The 10,847-nt window shown below is 33.5% G+C and overlaps 1 pseudogene; it reads left to right on the top strand.

The window, feature by feature from the left end:
* Nucleotides 1-251: 251 nt before the first annotated feature.
* On the top strand, nt 252-370 carry LOC112472625 (annotated as a pseudogene).
* Nucleotides 371-10,847: the final 10,477 nt, after the last annotated feature.

Below are 10,847 nucleotides of genomic sequence, written 5' to 3' on the forward strand. Positions count from 1 at the left end.
TTTCTCCAGAGTTTAGAAAATATTATACTCAGTACAGATTTCTTGGAAAAAAAAAATGAATGATATATATATTTAATGTTTTTTGTATAACTTTTTGTTTATAGTAAACTCTTTGCAAGCAAAGACCATGTCTTATTTGGGGGACAAAAAAATGATATGGCATCCTGGAAACTAACACATGACTACAGATGCAATAAATATTATTACGGACTTGGAAAACTCTATCAGGTCCAGCATTTAAAGTAACTTCAGTCTACAGCCATGCCGCCCTGAACAATCCTGATCCTGTCTGATCTCGGAAGATAGGCAGGGTCGGGCCTAGTTAGTACTGGGATGGGAGACCATCTAGGAAGACCAGGTACTGTAGGCATGAAAAAAAATAAGGGATTGTAAGCTGACAAGGTCCTTGCAATCTATGAGGTCAACCAAGAGTTGCCTCGCCTAAAAAATAAAATAAAAATAAAAAAATAAAGTAACTACAGTGTCTTAATTTTATGGTAGAAAAATGAAGTCAAAGAAGCAACAACAAAACCTTCTGAAAAACTGGTACATAAGAGTAGGAACCTATGAATATATGGCTTTAAATAATATTACGAAGACGTGAGAATTTTTTTCCTGAGAATGCTTTGAAAATCTGAAAACCTTTAATGTTATTTGCAAAGAGCAGGTCTCTGCTGCATTTATCTCCCTGTGTGCTCTAAACACCTATGGATTTTAGTAGTTCTCTTCTTAAAAGGCTCATGATGCCTATGGGATCACATGATCAAGAGAATTAAGCTTAGTAATTCCACACGAAGAAAGTCCAACTGAGGTAATGTAACTGAATTTAGTACTGAAATTAAAAGTTTGAGACTCAGCTTTCCCAGAAGTAATTTCTTCTCTCATCAGGGAATGAATATGCTATAAATAAGATTATATAGCTCAAAAGCTAATTGTTTGAGAACACCTAATTGAAAGTAATAGCTAATGAGAGGGTCGCATTCGTGACCTAATGTTAGTGGTCACATTAGAATACTACACTTACACAAACCCGATTTTCTCTCTCATAGATGGCATTAGTAGATAAGTAAATTATGCTGGAAGAGCTGCAGCAGCTGATGTATGCTGGACCTAAATCAAAGGAGATGAAAGAACATAGCAAAGAAAGCTCCACTCCTCATTTACAGATTCTTAGAGCTAGGGTCTAACTCTGCCTGAACTAAAAGTAATAAAGGGTATCTGAAAGCATCCAACAAATATTAATAGAAAATTGTAGTCTATTGTTTTAAACTTCATGCTTAGCAAAAAACATAGACAAATAAGAAAGCTAGAAAACACATTAAAATGTCTTCTCCCACAGTCTCTGCATTATACTAATGTGTTCTACACAGGGTGGGATTCAGGTTGAAACATGAGAAAGTGTTTTCCTCCATCAACAAACCTGGCCCTGGATGGAGGCATACAAAACAGATTCGCACATCGCTGTCTGACAAGATGTTCACTGATAATTTTAGCAGTGCTGAAGAACTTATTGATACACTTTTCCCTCTTAGAAAAGCATCTTAAACTCATGGGGGGAAAACTGAGTACAAAAAGCAAATGGAGAATTTGAAACATTGCAAGAAATTGGGTGTCTGAAGTCGAACAACCTATAAAAAGGTCAAACGATATGGTGATACTTATGAACAATTATTATCAGTAATTTCTATCCAAACTTTTCAACATCAAAACTATTAAAAATAAACTGCTTGCAATATGTTAACAAAAGATTGACCTTTAGTTTACAAATCACTTAGAATTAGAATAAGAATTAGAATAAAATGACAAATGCTATATACAACTTTAGGGGTAAAGACACATAGAGATCTCTCACCAGAGTCATTCCTACTCTCTTTATAATAACTATTGAACTATAAGTGGAGCCTTGGTGGTGGCTTTAGGTGAACTGCATTGGTCACAAAAAGCAGTTTTATTATTTGTTAAATATTTACTGGTACGTATATTGATGAAAGAATAGATTTAAGTAGCCAACTCTTCTGGATTTGGGGGTTTGGCTATAGGAAAAAATACTCCTCTTTCTATAAGAATTTTTAAAATACTGTAATATAGTTGATTTACTCATTAATCTACTCATTTATTTAACAAATATTTATGGAAGGCAGCTAGGCAGAAGGGCAGAGGTACCTACAAAGCATGATCAGGTGTTATATTCCTATTTATTATTCCTTTCTGCTAAATCTCACAATTTTTTTTCTCTCCCCAAAAGAGCTTATGTATCACCTCTCTCCCCTCTGCCACATTCTCTTTCTCTCTCTTTTTTTTCTTTTTGGAAAGAAAAAGGGGGCACCAGCTAAAACAATCTAAAAGGAATAATCAACAACAGAACTGACTCTTACTTTATTAGGAAAGTCAAGCTGGGCAAGAAGATTGACAGTTGACAGGGACCCATGGTATCTTTAATAAGCAAAAAGGTTGAACCACTAGATACCATATTTAGGGCAACAAAATTATTTTCAGAACTCTCTTACCTGTGGGGATGAGACTTCTAATTTATCATCAGATATCTTTAGGACTCTGGGGAGAGTGTTCTCAATAATGATGATGGCTAAGTGAGGCCAAGCAAATTAGAGACTTAGACATAAGTTACTCTTGGGCCACTGTTACATGAAACCTTGAAAGCCACTCCACCTCTACCTAAAAGCTCCTAGTGGCATCCATTGCCACCTTGGCAGAATTCATATAAGAGCTTGAAATTATGATGTTCAGAAAATTTTGAGGAGATAAAATTGGTCCTTCTCTTTCACATCTGAAAAATTATAAGCAAAGTATATTGAATAAATATCTGCCTCACCACATCACAAGAATTTTTTTACCTTTAAATATCCATGCTCTCTAAATACTTTTAGTATGCTCCCTAAATACTTTTTAAATATCTAAAAAATTGAACATACTATAAATTATAACATCGATTTACCTGATTTTGTAAATTAAAGTGATGTTTAAATATGTAGTTTTATATTGAATTATAGCACAGATAAATTTAAGAATGTTTATGATTAAAGTAATATTATCATGAGACATAACTTTTAAAAATTAAATAAATGTTATAATTTGTATTAAAATGTATCCATGATTCTATACTAAAAGCTACCAATATTTGATAAAAATAGTCCATAAGCAGAACTCCAATAACAAAGCTCTGGGAACAATTAAAAAACAAACAAAAAAGCTATCCTACAGATTCCAAGAGAGTTCCTATATCTATGTATGGGTTCAAAACCTGTCACAAAGTTTTCTGTGTTCCCAAATGCCAATCTCCAACTGAGGAAAGAATTAGACTTCCATCATGTCGGCCAGTAATACTAAGAGAACATCAAATCCCGAGTTCTTAGACAGGGATTCTTTTTATTTAGATGCAAGAAAATGCAGACCTACATTATAGTGAAATGAATGATTAATAAAAAAAAAAACACGTACCTAAGAGAATGTAAAACTAAGTACAGCATGACTATTTAGGTCAGCTATTTTTCTATCTACTTCAGAATTAAAATCAGTGACATGAACACAGTTATTTCATACTAAAACTGGCCAGCCCCTTCATTGTTAACCAGATTTGAACCTGGCACATAGTATTTATATATGCCATTTCTATTTTATTTTCTAAAATTTTATAAAATTCATATAAAATTTTATTTTCTCCACCAGCTTTGGGCTAAATGTTTGTGTCCCCATCACCCCCCAAAATTTACATGTTGAAGACTAATCTCTAATGAGATGATATTTGAAGTAGGCCCTTTGGAAGGTAATTAGGTCATGAGGATAGAGCCTTCATGATAGGGTTAGTGTCCTTATAAGAAGAGACATGAGAGAGATCGTCTCCCCACATGCCCACCACCATGTAACGATACTGCAAGAAGAAGAGAGATGGCTGTCTACAAACCAGGAAGGGTGTCCTCCCCAGACAATGGATCTGCCAGTGTCTTGATTTTGGTCTTGGACTTCCCGGTCCCAAGAACTGTACAAAATAAACATTTATTGTCAAAGCCACCCAGTTTATGGTATTTTTGTTATAGCAGCTCTAAGACATCATCATGACAATATAATTCACTAAAACAGGTTAACATTGAAAAAATAATCATGTATCTCTATCTCAGGTGAAATGTCGCAGGCTACACATATAATGCAAGCAACAAGAATACAGTATGTTTAGATTACATGTGGAGACGTGGAGACCAATAGCAAACAGAACTAAATATGTAGAATTTAAAGTAACTTTTTTTCTTATGAAGTTAATGGATTCGATTCTCTTTATTATACATGAAGAAAAAAAATTCTATTGAAACACATAAGCATAACCTACTCTAATGTGTAAGCTTTTGGTACTATGCTGCTTACTGCATCTCTATCTTACAATTTCAGAGTATAAGGATAGATATATCTTTATTCATACTTATATTCAGGAAATAATTGCTGGCTCCCTCCTATGGGCCAAGTACCCATTCAAGAAGCTAAGGAATATGGGAATGCAATCAACAGGCTTCTCTTCTCATAGAGCTTACATAGTGAGAAGAGAGGAGACATTATACATATAAACACATTGTAAAAGATAATTACAGACTGTGATAAATTCTATAAAAGAAAGATGGAAAGAACTAGTATGATAAATAGTGACTTTAAATACTATGGTCAAGAAAATCTCCTTTTGGAAGACAAAGAATGTGAAGGAGGCAACTTGTAGAGATTCCTGGGAAGACTCTTCTAAGTAAATAGAATAAGTCCAAGGGCTAGCTGGTTGAAGAAAAACTGTGCTCCTGATTTGTTCTTTCTGCAACTTTGCTTGCCTTCCCATGACAAACAACTAGAAAGCTGGACAAAATATAGAAAAATAAACACCTGTTTTCAGACATTGAAAAACAGGCGGTATAAGATTGTGACCCCTAAAAGAAGGGAAACATATGAGGTGACTTCTGCCATTGCCTCAGCTTTCTGCTTGAAGTTTACAGAGCTGTTCTGGAAGAAGAAACACAAGCTGGGCACAGGGAGGTTCAAGGAGCAGGACTTGGCATAAAAGAGTGTCAAAGACAAAGAAGTTATCTGTAAAATAGCTCCAGAAATCTGAATAGGGGTCTCCTTGTGTCTTTGTTTAAATACAAAAGTGCATTATATACAGGCTAAAATTCCATAATGCCAAACAATAATACTTAGGGGAGCTAAACAATTTCCAGAGTTCATGCAGAGCAGGGAAACATTTGCATTCCCACAAGCCAAATGGAGAGAGCTTCTTGAATACCTGTGGCATTCACTAGAGCTGTTCAGTAGAGAAGGGTATTGCCTTAGAAATAGTCCTAGAATAAAGACCTCTCTAGACATCCAAAAAGATTAAGTTGTACTGCAAGTAAATTAACTACCTGCCCAAACAAGACAATTAAAGAAAAATAATACACAAGATATATGAAGAAGCAGCAAACTTTAACCCATAGCCAGAAGTAAAATCAGTCAATAGAAGCTGGTCTATAAAATGACAGAGATGATAGACTTAGTAATCAAGAACTTTAAAAGAGCTGTTATAAATATGCTTAAGATTTTAAAGAAATATATAAGTATAATGAGGAGAGAAATAAAAATTATTATTAAACTTCAAGAACTGAAAAGCACAATTTCTAAAATAAAAGTTCAGTAGGTGGGTAGATCAGACACTACAGAAAAAAAAAAGATCAGTAAATTTAAAAACATAACATTAGAAATTATCGAATCTGAAGTACAGAGCAATAAAATGCTAAGAAGAATTCTCAGAGAATAATCTCAGTGATCTGTATGACAATATCAAATGTTCTAAAATACATGTAAATGGAGACATATAAAGAGGAAAGCAGAAAAAATATCTAAAGAAATGTGCCAAAAGTTTTCCACATTTGATGAAAACCAAAAACACAGATACAATAAGCTCATCAAACTCCAATCAGAATAACACAAAGAAACCCACAGAAAGAAACATCAAAATTAAATTGTTGAAATCCAGTAATAAAGATAAATTTTTAAAGCAAGCAGAGAAAGAATAGATATTGCATAAAGGAGAACAAAGATAAGAATAGCTGCCAATTTTTAACAAGAAACATTGCCAGCAAAAAGACTATGGAGGGTCATCTTTAATGTGCTGAAAAAAAATATGTCAAGCTAGAATTCTATATTCAGCCAAAATATCTTGCAAAAATGAAAATGAAATGAAGACATTTACAGACAAACAGAAGCTGAAAGTATTTGAAACTAGCATACCTACACTATAAGAAATGATAAAGGAAATTATTTGGGTTGAAGGAAAATAATATCAGATAGAAATGAAAATCTACACAGATAAAGAGTGCAAGAAAGGGTAATGTATCAGTATAGAAAAGTCATTTTTCTCATTTTGTGAATTTCTGTAAAAGACAGTTGACTATTTAAAGCAACAATGTATTGTCAGGCATATAACATGTAAAAGTGAAATGTATGTTAAAAAACATGCATAAAGTCAACATGAGAAAAATGGAAGTACACTGTTATAAGGTTCTTATAATATTATACATGAAGTATGATAATATTAGATGAGTAGCTGGAAAGCTGGAGTAGCTATATTAATATTAGACTGTGATAAGTTAGACACAAATTGTAAACCATAGAATATTCTCCAAAAAATAAGGATGTAGCTAATAAACCAATACTAGAGATAATATGATATATTAAAAATTACTCAATTCAAAAATATATAAAAATAGAGGAAAGAACACATGAAATGAAGAGAAAATAAATAGTAAAATAGCAGACTTAAGCCTAATCATATCAATAATTATATTACTAAATAATCTAAACATATAATTAAAGGGTAGATTGTCAGACTGTATATAAAAGCAAGACCCAACTATAAGCTGACTGCAAAAAAGCCACTTTAAATAATAGAGACAGAGATCAGAGAGATGGGCTAAAAGCAATGGTTGGAAAAGAACATACCGTGCAAAAGCTGAACATATGAAAGCTGATGTAGCTATATTAATATCAGACAAGGACTATTATCAGACTTCAAGGCAGCTGAGATTGCTACAGATAAAGAAGGACATTTTAAAATGAGAGAAGTATCTATTCACCAAGAATACATAGCAATCCTATATGTGTATGTGACTAATAACAAAGCCTCAAAATACATAAAGCTAAAATTGACAGAACTGAAAGGACAGAGACATACCCATAGTTACAGGTGAAGACTTCAACTCCCCTGTCAATGACTGATAAAACAAACATATAGAAAGTCAGTAAGTATAAAGGCTTAAACAACATTATCAATCAACTTTACCTAATTGGCATTTATAGCACAACACACTCAAAAACCACAGAATACAATCTGCTCATAAGCGCACAGTTCATTCACCATGGTAGACCACGTGCTGAGCCATAAAAAAGTTCCGATAAATTTAAAAGGATTAAAATCATACAGAGTTTATTCTCTGACTACAACAGAATTAAACTAGAAGTTAATATTAGAAAGATAACTGGATCATTCAATTAAATAAAATATTTGTAAATAACCCACGAGTCAACAAAGAAATCAAAAGTAAAATTTTTAAGTATTTTGAACTAAAATAATGACAAAAACACAATATGCCAAAATTTCTGAGATAGAGCTAAAGTAGTACTTAGAGGAAATTTTATAGCTTTAAATACTTATGTTAGAAAAAAGAGAAAGGTTTAACTATCCACTTTAAAAAGTTAGAAAGCTAGAATGAATTAAACTGAAAGTATGTTGAAGAAAGAAAATAATAAAAATAAGAGAGTGAAACCTTGAAGTAGAAAACAGAAATACAACAGAGAAAATCTATAAAATAAAAACTGGTTCTTTAGGAGAAAAAATAAAATTGATAACCTCTAATTAAACCAATAAAGAGAGAAAACACAAATTACCGATATTAGGAATAAAAATGTAGGCATCACTACAAATCCTATAAACATTAGAAGAAGAGTAAGGGAACATTATGAATAATTTTATGCTAATAAACTCAATACTTAGATAAAGTGGGAAAATTCCTTGAAGGATAGTGATTATAAAAATGGACACAGAAGGAGGAAACCTGGATGGAAGGTAGAGAGTAAAGGAGAAAGCAGTACAAAATGTAGTCAGAGGGCAGGGTAGGCATCGGATTATGTAGTTTTGTAGGACAAGGTCAGGAGTGTAGATTTAATTCTTAATGTAAAATGCCATTGAGAGGTTTTAAAGACCAGTGGTCTAATCTTATTTTAGTTTTTAAATATCACTGCTACTTTGAAAAGAATGAATTCTAGAAATATTAGATTGAAAGACAGTTGATTGAAGAAGGAAGTTAGAAAAATATTTCAGCACTTCGAATAAAAGATAATGCGACTTGAACTAGAGCCACATTAACGGAGAGGTATAGAAGTGGACAGATTCAACGTGTGTCCCCAGCCTGGCTCGCATATTACAGAACCAAAAAATATATATATAAAACATTTCTTACTCAGTGTAAGAAGTGTCATCCAGGAAAAAATCACATTAAAGCAAATGCTATTTTCCCTTGATTTCTAGAGTTGTTTGTTCTCTAAGAAAAATTATTCCCATATATGTAATAAAATTGCAACCAAGAGCGAAGCAACTAAAATGTGCATTTCTCTGATAGGAAAAAATTTGACAATACAATGAAACATTAATAGTAACTATCTCTAGATTATGGTCTTAGCACCAATTTAACTCCTTCTCAAATTATGGTTATGATTTTTAAATGTTAGTTATTTTCAAAAGACTGGAGTAATAGTTCAGGTTATATATTTTTAAAGACTGGAGTTAATAATTTCTAATATGCAATAGTAAACTACTAAAATACTAATAATAGTACTTTGTTGTATTTTAAATGAACTACAGTAGTCCCTTCTTATCAGTGATTTCACTTTTCACGGTCTCAGTCACCCACAGTCAACTGCTGGTTGAAAATATTAAATGGAAGATTCCAGAAATAAACAATTCATAAGTTTCAAATTGCTCAGTCATTCTGAGTAGTGTGATGAAATCGTGTGCCATCCTGCTCCAATTTACCTGGGGACGTGACTCAACCCTTCGTCCAGAATCTCCACACTGTAGACGATCCCCTCCCACTAGTCACTTAGCAGCCCTCTCTGTTATCCAATCAGCTGCTGTGGTATGGCAGTGTTTGTGTGTGAGTCATCCTTATTTTACTAAGCAATGGTCTCAGTGATGCTGGCAATTCAGATAGGCCAAAGAGAAGCTGTAAAGTGTTTCCTTGAAGTAAAAAGATGAAACTTCTCAACTTAATAAGGAAAGGGAAAAACTCAAATCCTATGCTGAGATTGCTAAGATCTATGGTAAGAATGAATCTTTCATCTGTGAAACTGTAAAGAAGAAGTAAAAAGATGAAACTTCTCGACTTAATAAGGGAAAAACTCAAATCCTATGCTGAGATTGCTAAGATCTATGGTAAGAATGAATCTTTCATCTGTGAAACTGTAAAGAAGGGAAAAGAAAATCATGCTAATTTTGCTGTTGCACCTCAAACTGCCAAAGTTATGGCCATGGTGCCTTAAGATGGAAAAGGCACTAAATTTGTGGGTGGAAAACATGAATGGAAAACATGTTCCAACAGAGGGCAATGTGCTGCTCCAGAAAGCAGCTTCAGGCATCCACTGGGGTCTTGGAATGTATCCCCCGTGGATAATGGCGGACTACTGTACAATAGCTATTAGAGGAATTATCACTTTATTTGCTCTGCCTAGGATACAGTCCCTACTGAAGATGTGATTGACCTCAATGCTTTAGCATTTGACTTTTTTTTTAATCATCATTAAGCCATCACAAACTGTGTACATTCTCATAATTTTGCCATCACTTGAACAACCTAGCCTATGTCCGATAAGACATTTTACCAAAGAGATGTATATGCTGTTTATTTTAGAATCTTTGGATGAGCTGAGAGATATCTAGAGGTAAAGACTTCATTAGTCAGTTATTACTTCCCAATTCTGTAGCCCTAAGAAGCCAAGGAAAGTCTACCCCTCTCCTAACACAAATATGATAATCACTTTAATAGTCTATCTGAAGCCAGGCTACTGGCTATGAACCTCAACCTACACAATGTCTCCAGAAGAAAAATGGCCTCCTAGAAAATCTTGACAGCCTGGGAATTACTTAAGAGTTGACACCCTCGATTCACATCAACCCAAGGTTCTTTCTCCCTTACCTTCAGCTCAAACATGTACATTCTTAGACTTCAATCCTAAATTGAACCAACCACTAAGAATAAATTTCATTCCAACTTTAACAAATTCCAATGAATATGTACAAACTGGAGTTGATAAAATACTTTACCTCCATTTTGTGCATGGTAAAAATGTATACTTTTAAATCCGGGGATAGAAAATGAATTTTGGAGTAAGAGAAACCGAGGTTTCAATTTTTGCTCTACCACTTACACAAACTGTGTCATCTTCACCAAGTTGTCATAACCCTTATAAATACATCTGTTGTCAGGAGCTGCACCACACTTACACATAATCCAGTTGTTATTTTTATTATTCATATAGATGCTTGCGTATTTGTTTATCTAAAAATTAAAAAAAATCCTTTGAAAATGAACATATGTACATTTTAGATTAATACAGATATTACATCTGAGTTTACAAATATGTCAGCATACATTTGGTTTTTAGCTTAACTCTGTTCCCACCATAACCATTGTGATTCCCCTGACATCCTGTACGATATTATGACTGGGCGATTGCATTGTAAAGCTATTGCATGATTTAAGGTTAACTAGTAAGATGTTATACATTGGATTATCTTAAAATTCTGCCATTCTGGGAGCTAGACAGACCTC

Source organism: Pteropus alecto, unplaced genomic scaffold (assembly GCF_000325575.1).
Source record: "Pteropus alecto unplaced genomic scaffold, ASM32557v1 scaffold87, whole genome shotgun sequence".
NCBI classification, from domain to species: domain Eukaryota; kingdom Metazoa; phylum Chordata; class Mammalia; order Chiroptera; family Pteropodidae; genus Pteropus; species Pteropus alecto.